Source organism: Dendrobium catenatum, unplaced genomic scaffold (genome assembly GCF_001605985.2).
Source record: "Dendrobium catenatum unplaced genomic scaffold, ASM160598v2 fragScaff_scaffold_72, whole genome shotgun sequence".
NCBI classification, from domain to species: Eukaryota; Viridiplantae; Streptophyta; class Magnoliopsida; order Asparagales; family Orchidaceae; genus Dendrobium; species Dendrobium catenatum.
In genome coordinates, this window is record NW_021318534.1 from 2,839,194 (window position 1) to 2,847,751 (window position 8,558).

Sequence of the window (8,558 nt, forward strand, 5' to 3'; positions counted from 1 at the left end):
AAACTAAACTAATATCTAAATATTAAACTAAATAAACTAATAATAATAACTAAAAATAATAATAAGTAATAATAATAATAAACAATAATAACTAAACTAAACTAATAAGTAAACTAAGCTAATAAAATAGCTAAACTAAACTAATAATAAATAACTAATTGAAAACTAACTAAACTAATAATAAATAAATTAAATAATAATTTTTTTTTGGGACATTTTGATCATTTAAGGCAAACTCACACATACAACGCATACACATAGACTCGAACCCTAGACCTCTTAGTTGGAAGCCTAAGCTCTCAACCAATAGGCCAAAGAGAGTTGTGTAATTAAATAATAATAACTAATAATTAAACTAAACTAATCTAAACTAATAAATAATAATAACAAACTAACTAAATAAACTAAACTAAACTAATAAAAATAACTAAACCTAAACCAAAAACCCAAAAACCCAAAAACCTGACCGGAGCGGCTGGGCGAAGTTCTTGGAGCGTCTGCAAGCGATTTTCGTCTTCCTTGTCGGAGCGATCGGATTTTGGTAGTGAAACTGATTGGTTTGCGATTTCTTTCTCCTTCCTCCTTTCTGATTTCTTATTTTGGATTTAGTTTGGTTATGTCGTCGGGCCCTTTTGGGGTTTCGACGGAGGTTTGCGATTATGAAGATCCGGCTCGGATCTTTGTAAATAGAGATAAAACTATGGATAAAGAGTATTTTCTTGTTTCAATCACTCGATTGAACTTATGGAAGGAATTAAATCATCTTCTAAGGATGAGTTTAAAGCGGATGGTACGATGGAATCGATTATTTTACCGAATATTCCTAAGAAGTTTTCCTTTCCCCACTCAACTCGATATATTGCTGCAGTCTTTGGAGATCACTTACTATTTCTATATATGGGAGTTGATTAAGGGAAGCTCGTCAAACCTTTTTTTTTTTAATTAAAGGAGCTATTTTTCTGTGCAATTGAGCTCAGGTGGTTTCTTGGCGATTATGTTCTCTATGGTTCTGTTTTTTGATGAAACATAGGATTCCTATCCGACATTTTTCAAATGAGGAAGCTGGGAATAAATTGTCGTTCCTCCTTAGCTGCTTTAGAATTTCTGGCGGTATTTACCCTTTTTATGTATAGAGAGCATATAGGTTAAGTGAATAACAAGAACTCATTAATTCTTACCTTTATTCTTTTTTGTATGGGAGGTATTGTCATCATATCATCGAGCTAGTAATCTTGAGATAGAATGAACAATAGTATACATGTGAAAAGGTTGGAGTAGCTCATATGACACATAAGATTAGAGAGAGTCGCCTTCGATAGTTTGGTCACATAAAATGCAGGCCTTCTGATGCCCGGTTAGAATAGTAGATATCTTAGAGCTGGCCTATGTTAAGACAGGGAGAAGTACACCTAAAAATACTTGGTTATAAAATATAAGAAATGACCGTTTTTTGTGAGATTTAAATGAGAATTTAACACTTAATATGACACAATGGAGACAAAGGATTCATATAGTTGACCCCACGTAATAGAATAAAAACTTGGTGTTGTTGTTGTTATTGTAGACTTATAAACCTCCATAAGATTCTAATCACTCCTGTCTCAATCAGGAGGATGGGCCAACTCAAGTGATACATGTGCAACTTGATCCACCAGTACTCTAAGCATGGATTACTCTAATAGACAAACGATTCAGACATATTTTCAATAGCCTAAGAATCATTTATGGAATTGAAGAGGGAGCTTTAAAAGGGCAGAAGAAATGCCAAGTCTACAAGCAAACAGACCAAAAGTAAGCAAAATTTCTTTATCATTAGACCGGGATGGAGCATTGGTTTGGTAATAGAATCAGATAATCATTCAGCTGCTTAGTTAATTGAGCCAATGTTCAGTCACATACGAAGTTCTATATAAATAACATTCAAAGAATTGAATACTAAATTCTGGATATTGCAGCACTTTAGTCCTTCTAAAGTAAACTATCATCACAATATTGAACAACAAGTGAAATTAGTCCTTGCATGGAAAAGTTGTAATGAGGGCACAATGTATAACAGAATAAACTCATAAAACAAGCTTACCAGCACAAAAAAATGGTTCCCTTCGATTGGTTCTGAAGTTTAGCAAGTAAAATGCAATAAGTCTTGAAACCAAGAAAGCATGGTTCAGTTCACGAATTTGGGTGTTTCTAACCAAAATCAACTTAAGGGGCCGTTTCGATGCAGGATTTAGGATTGAGCTAAATCCAGCCAAAAGGCCAAAAATGCAAAACAAAATCTCATGGTAAATCTATGCCGCTGTTGACGGAAAGTTCCCTCTTTTCGTGGAAAATCTCGGATTTACGAAATCCTTTGGTTAGGCGGGTTTATCGTATTCTTGGCGCGAGGGAAAAAGAATCCCAACCGCAGAAGCGCGCGAAAGGGGAGAAATATCGTTACCTTAGCGGCAAGCTCCCGGCGCGACTTCCGATCCGACAAGAACAACGTCGGAGGAGGAGGAGGAGCTTGACTCTTTCAGAACTCTAGTTCACGAGAAGCAGTAACGAATAAATGCAGAAAACCCTAGACAGGCAATGGCAATTGACTCGCTTGAAGCTCTACCCACGCGAACCTGCGAAGCCGAAGAGGGTACCGCACGCTCACGCGAACGACCGCAAAGGAACCGAAGAGCCAGCCCGAGGATTAGACTCATTCCTAATTTCTTAATTAGAAATTAATTTAATTAGCTTAATTAATATAATTTAAAATATAAATAATTAATTAGGTGATTAATATTGTAAATAATAATTAAATAATTAAATAATTAGTTAATAATAGCCTATTAATTGATTGATTAGATACTTATAAGGATAATTAGTAATTATATAAATTTAATTACTAATTATCCTTATCTTTGCAATACTTAACTTAATTTTATGCTTCTCTTTTAATGGCCAATATTTTGTGCCATAAAGCATTGTAGGTTTCACCACCATTTCATAGAATTTTCTCTTACGTTTGAGGGGCACTTTTTTATCGCACAATATACCAGATGCATTCCTCCACTTCCAACCATCCAACTTGAATTCTACCAATAATATCCCCATCTATTTCACAATTATTTTGAACAATAAACCTGAGATATCTAAATCATGTACTCTTATCAATGACTTAATCGCCCAAATTCACAATCCCCCCATGATGCAATCAAAAATTTGGATTGCCAAGACACAAATCTTCCTTTCATAAAAAAACATAGACATAAAAAAAAATAGAACAAAATGATACTATTATATCCCAAACACAACCACACTTTAAAATAAACGGCACAACACCTTACAATCTTTTGTAGTTTTTAGAAGAAAGATACAATGGAAGAGATACCATGGAGAGAAGAATGAGATAGGAAATTCGAGACGAAATAGTAGAGGGGAAAGGGAAACGAAGCTAGCTCGCAAGCTAGAATAAAACCCGCAGGTTTTCTTTTAAAAAATCAGCACATATTTTCCTCCCTAAAATTTCCACAAACAGCCTTTATAAATAGAGAAAAAGGAGCCCAAAAGGCACCCAAGCAGCTGCCCAAAACACCCCACCCGAAAAGCCAAAGAATCTGGAAAGCCAAGGGATAATAGCAGGAACCGAACAGCCAAAACCCAGAGAATCGGGACAGCCAGGGAGCAGGAACCAAACAACCAAAGCAAGGGAACTGAGACAACCAGGGAGCAGGAACCGAACAGCCAAGAACAGCAACACAGCCGCCCCCCATCAGTCCAAATATAAAAAAAGGGGGTGGCATTGCTTACATCAATTCTCCCCTGGGAGAGCATTCTTATCTCCTGATGAGATCAAATCTAAACTTTCCTTATGCGTCGAATGAGCCTTATCCAACTCTAAAATTAAAGCCGCGTACTTTCTCTGGATTTTTTCTCTTTCTTGCTTAAACTGGATCTGAAGAAGTTGCTTTCTCTTTTCGTATTTTTCTGTACACAAGCACATTTTATGTTGAATTTTGTAAAGCTCGTTCTGTATGAGATCGGTAGAGCTTTCTTGGGATAGGACCCATTTGATTGTTGTAATTTGGATTTCGAGATTACTTGGTTGATTTTCGTCAACAATAGATTCTAGTACATCATGATTTTCCTTTTTTTGAAAGACTCAAAGAAAGGAAGACACACTACAACCTAAGGCTCTAATACCAATTTGATGGAACCAAAAATTTGGATTGCCAAGACACAAATCTTCCTTTCATAAAAAACATAGACATAAACAAAAATAGAACAACAAGATACTATTATATCCCAAACACAACCACACTTTAAAATAAAAGACACAACACCTTACAACCATTTGTAGTTTTAAAAAAAAGATACAATGGAAGGGATACCATGGAGAGAAGAATGAGATAGGAAATCCGAGACGAAATAGTAGAGGGGAAAGGGAAACGAAGATAGCTTGCAAGCTAGAATAAAACCCATAGGTTTTCTTTCCAAAAATCAGCACATATTTTCCTCTTCTTACCCTATTGTTTTGAAGATATTTCCACCACATTAAGGCATGACCCGCCAGTTTTAAGCTAGCAAACATACCTTTTTTGTTTTATGGGATTTCTTTTCATTCAAAAAATTGGTCTATTTTTTCTATCCATTCAAGAAATTATTTCAGATGCAGCTTACCTTCAAATTCTTTTACATCGATTTTAATTCCATAATCCCATTGTCTGTTTTGCCTATTTTGATTTCTAGGAATTTCATCTTCACTTTCAGAATTTGGAGCATTGTTCACATTTAAATTAGCCAAAGTGTTAGCCATTTTGTTCAATTGTTGTTATAAGTTAGCAAACTGTTGTATCATTTGTTGCCAATCCACTTAATTGTTTTGATTATTCATTTTAAATTTCTTTTTTTTAAAGGAATACTCACTACAATATAAGACTCTGATACCAATTTGATGCAATAAAAAATTTGGATTGCTAAGACACAAATCTTTCTTTCATAAAAAAACATAGACAAACAAAAATAGAACAAAACGATACTATTATATCCCAAACACAACCAAAGTTTAAAATAAAAGACACAACACCTTACAACCTTTTGTAGTTTTTAGAAAAAAGATACAATGGAAGGGATACCATGGAGAGAAGAATGAGATAGGAAATCCTAGACGAAATAGTAGTGGGGAATGTGAAACGAAGCTAGCTCGCAAGCTAGAATATAACCCGTAGGTTTTCTTTCCAAAAATCATCACATATTTTACTCCCTAAAACTGCAACAAACATCCTCTATAAATAGAGAAAAAGGAGCCCAAAAGGCACCCAAGCAGCCGCCCAAAACAGTCCACCCGAACAACCAAAGAATTGGGAAATCCAAGGGACAACAACAGGAACCGAACAGCCAAAACCCAGAGAACCGGGATAGCTTGGGAGTAGGAACCGAACAACCAAAGCAAGGGAACCGGGACAACCAGGGACCAGGGACCAGGAACCGAACAACCAAGGCCAGCAGCACAACCGCCCCCCATCAGTCCAAATATAAAAAAAGTGGGGGTGGCATTGCTTACATCAATTCTACCCTGAGAGAGAATTCTCATCTCCGGATGAGATCGAATCTAAACTTTCCTTACACGTCGAATGAGCCTTATCCAACTCTAAAATTAAAGCCGCATACTTTCTTTGGATTTTTTCTCTTTCTTGCTTAAACTTGGTCTGAAGAAGTTGCTTTCTCTTCTCGTATTTTTCTATACACAAGCACATTTTATGTTGAATTTTGTAAAGCTCGTTTTGTATGGGATCGGTAGAGCTTTCTTGGGATGGGACCCATTTGATTGTTGGAATTTGGACTTTGAGATTACTTGGTTGATTTTCGTAACCAATAGATTCTATTACATCTTGATTTTCCATTTTTTTAAAGACTCAAAGAAAGGAAGACCTACTACAACCTAAGGCTCTGATACCAATTTGATGCAACCAAAAATTTGGATTGCCAAGAAACAAATATTTCTTTCATAAAAAACATAGACATAAACAAAAATAGAATAAAACGATACTATTATATCCCAAACACAACCACACTTTAAAATAAAAGACACAACACCTTACAACCTTTTGTAGTTTTTAAAAAAGATACAATGGAAGAGATACCATGGAGAGAAGAATGAGATAGGAAATTTGAGACGAAATAGTATAGGGGAAAGGGAAACGAAGCTAGCTCGCAAGCTAGAATAAAACCCGCAGGTTCTCTTTCCAAAAACTAGCACATATTTTCCTCCCTAAAACTGCCACAAACAGCCTCTATAAATAGAGAAAAAGGAGCCCAAAAGGCACCCAAGCAGCCGCCCAAAACATCCCATCCGAACAACCAAAGAATCATGAAAGCGAAGGGACAACAACAAGAACCGAATAGCCAATACCCAGAGAATCGGGACAGCCAGGGAGCAGGAACCGAATAGCCAAAGCAAGGGAACCGGGACAGCCAGGGAGTAGGAACCGAAGAGCCAAGGCCAACGGCACAGGTAAGAATTTGGTCTCTCCAGATTCTCCCTCTCTATACACTCCAAATTGACTGTAAGGTGGGTATGAAGAGGTTGTTTGTGTAAGATGCCATGGTTTTGGAGGAAGGTATTAAGAGGTTGATTGATGTATTATTCCTCGCCATAGACAGTTTTTTTTGGATGAAGGTTTTGAAATTTATGAAAATAGATGTCATTAGTTTTAGATTTCATTGGAAATAACCACACATAACGCGAGTAATTATCGATAAAGATAGTATAATATTTGAAACCTTGAAGTTAGATAACTGAGGAAGGTGGTCCTGATACATCGGAATATAAAAGTTCTATAGCTCTACTACAATGGTTACTCGAAGCTTAAAAAAATTTCTATGGCCTTTAGCGACATTACATGAGAGACAAAAAATAAGAAGTTTTAGAAATTTTTAGGCGAGTGTTGGTCTTGCAGATGACGATGACAACTTTGTGAGGTGGGCGATCGAGGCGATGGTGCCCGTAAAGGGAGGAGTCGTTGGAGACGGTGAGAGCTAGTGGATCCAGATGGACAGATGAGAGCTAAAGGGCATAAAGACTATTAAGTAGAACCTTGAGAAGAGGTCGATTGTTTATCTCACAATCACTTGTTTATCTCCAATATAACCTCAGATAATAACATTTCTATCTTTTTTATGCTCATGGCTATCAAATATTGGAGATGGCAATGACAACTTTGTGAGGGGGTGATCGAGGCGATGGTGCCCGTAAAGGGAGGAGTCGTCGGAGACGGTAAGAGCTAGTGGATCTAGATGGACAGATGAGAGCTGAAGGGAATAAAAACTATTAAGTAGAACCTTGAGAAGAGGTCGATTGTTTATCTTGACCTTGTTTGATAGCCATGAGCATAAAAATATAGAAATGTTATTATCTGAGGTGAACATGGAGATAAACAAGTGATTGTGAGATGACTTAGGAACATGAAGATGTTGACGAATATTTTCGCATCGACTCAACCCCAATCGAGCCCGACAAGGCTCGATCGCGCTCGATCAACTCAATCGACCATCGTCGGCCCGATCAACTCAATTGATCGTCGTCGAGGCGGAATTAACCCGAATCAAACTCTGATTTAATTAAATTAAATCAAATTTAATTTAATTTAAATCAAATCAAGCCAATTCAAATCCAATCGAATCCCGTCGAGCGTCGTCGAGCCCAATTCGACGCATTTCGGCGCCGATTCAAGTTTAATTTCATGAAATTAGCTTGATCGGACCCAATCGGACCCAAACAGACTCAAATCGGTTCAAATTGAGTCCAAATTGGGCTCAATTTCAGCCCTAATCTATCAATTGGGGCTAAATTAAATTTTCAAATCCAATTTCCAAATCAAGGGTTGAGATTTTACATGAAATCCCTACCAATCCCTCTTTTCACGTGTGTGAGGACGGCATTGGCCCATTTGGGCGGTGCTTTGCTGCGGCTTGTGCTATCCAAGAGCACGTAAGGGAGAGCGGGAGAGGGATTATTTGGCTCCCCCGTTTGTTCCGCCTCGACATACAGAGAGGGAGAGATCGGGAGAGGGGGGAGCATTCGGCTCCCCCGTTTTTGGTTCCGTCCCAGGCGAGCGAAGAGAGCGGGAGAAAGGCGAGAAAGCGAGAGGGAAGGTGGCGGAACTCCTCTCCCTTGCCTGCAACTCCACCGCTTGGTCCGTCACCCCTCTTCCAACGAGCCAAAGCTCCTTGCATGCGGCTCTTCTAGGGAACCAAGGAAGGTGGAGTTGGAGATTTGAGGGCTTTTTCTTCATTCTCAAGAAGCAAATCAAAAGTTAAGCCCTCCACTCACTTCCTTTCTCAAAAATCAGCAAAGTTAGTGGCTTCTTCCACCCCTCCCTTCAACTCCGGCGAGTCCGTGGCAATTTGGAGGCTGTTGGAAGTTTCCAAACAGCAAAGGAAGCTTCCAAAACCTCCCAAACAGCAGTTTCAAGGCTTGGGACCACCTTGGACAGCAGCGGCGACGTTGGGAAAAACTTGGCCAGCAGCCACGCAGCCTCCGGGAGCATCCAAACAGTGAAAACTGCTGTCCGGAGCAGTTTGGACAG

The 8,558-nt window shown here is 38.2% G+C and overlaps 1 protein-coding gene across 6 annotated transcripts in view; it reads left to right on the plus strand.

Moving 5' to 3' along the window:
- The first annotated feature begins 420 nt into the window (after positions 1-420).
- The window catches only part of LOC110111655 (protein ALWAYS EARLY 2), a 105,849-nt gene continuing 97,711 nt past the window's right edge, over positions 421-8,558 (plus strand). For 4 of the 6 annotated variants that reach the window (XM_020843625.2, XM_020843628.2, XM_020843627.2 and 1 more), the window contains exon 1: positions 421-541. The gene's annotated coding sequence lies outside the window, so the exon portion shown is untranslated. Of the gene's footprint in view, positions 558-1,609; positions 1,792-8,558 lie in introns of all 6 variants that reach the window. The other 2 variants (XM_028695966.1, XM_020843626.2) reach the window with 2 other exon arrangements.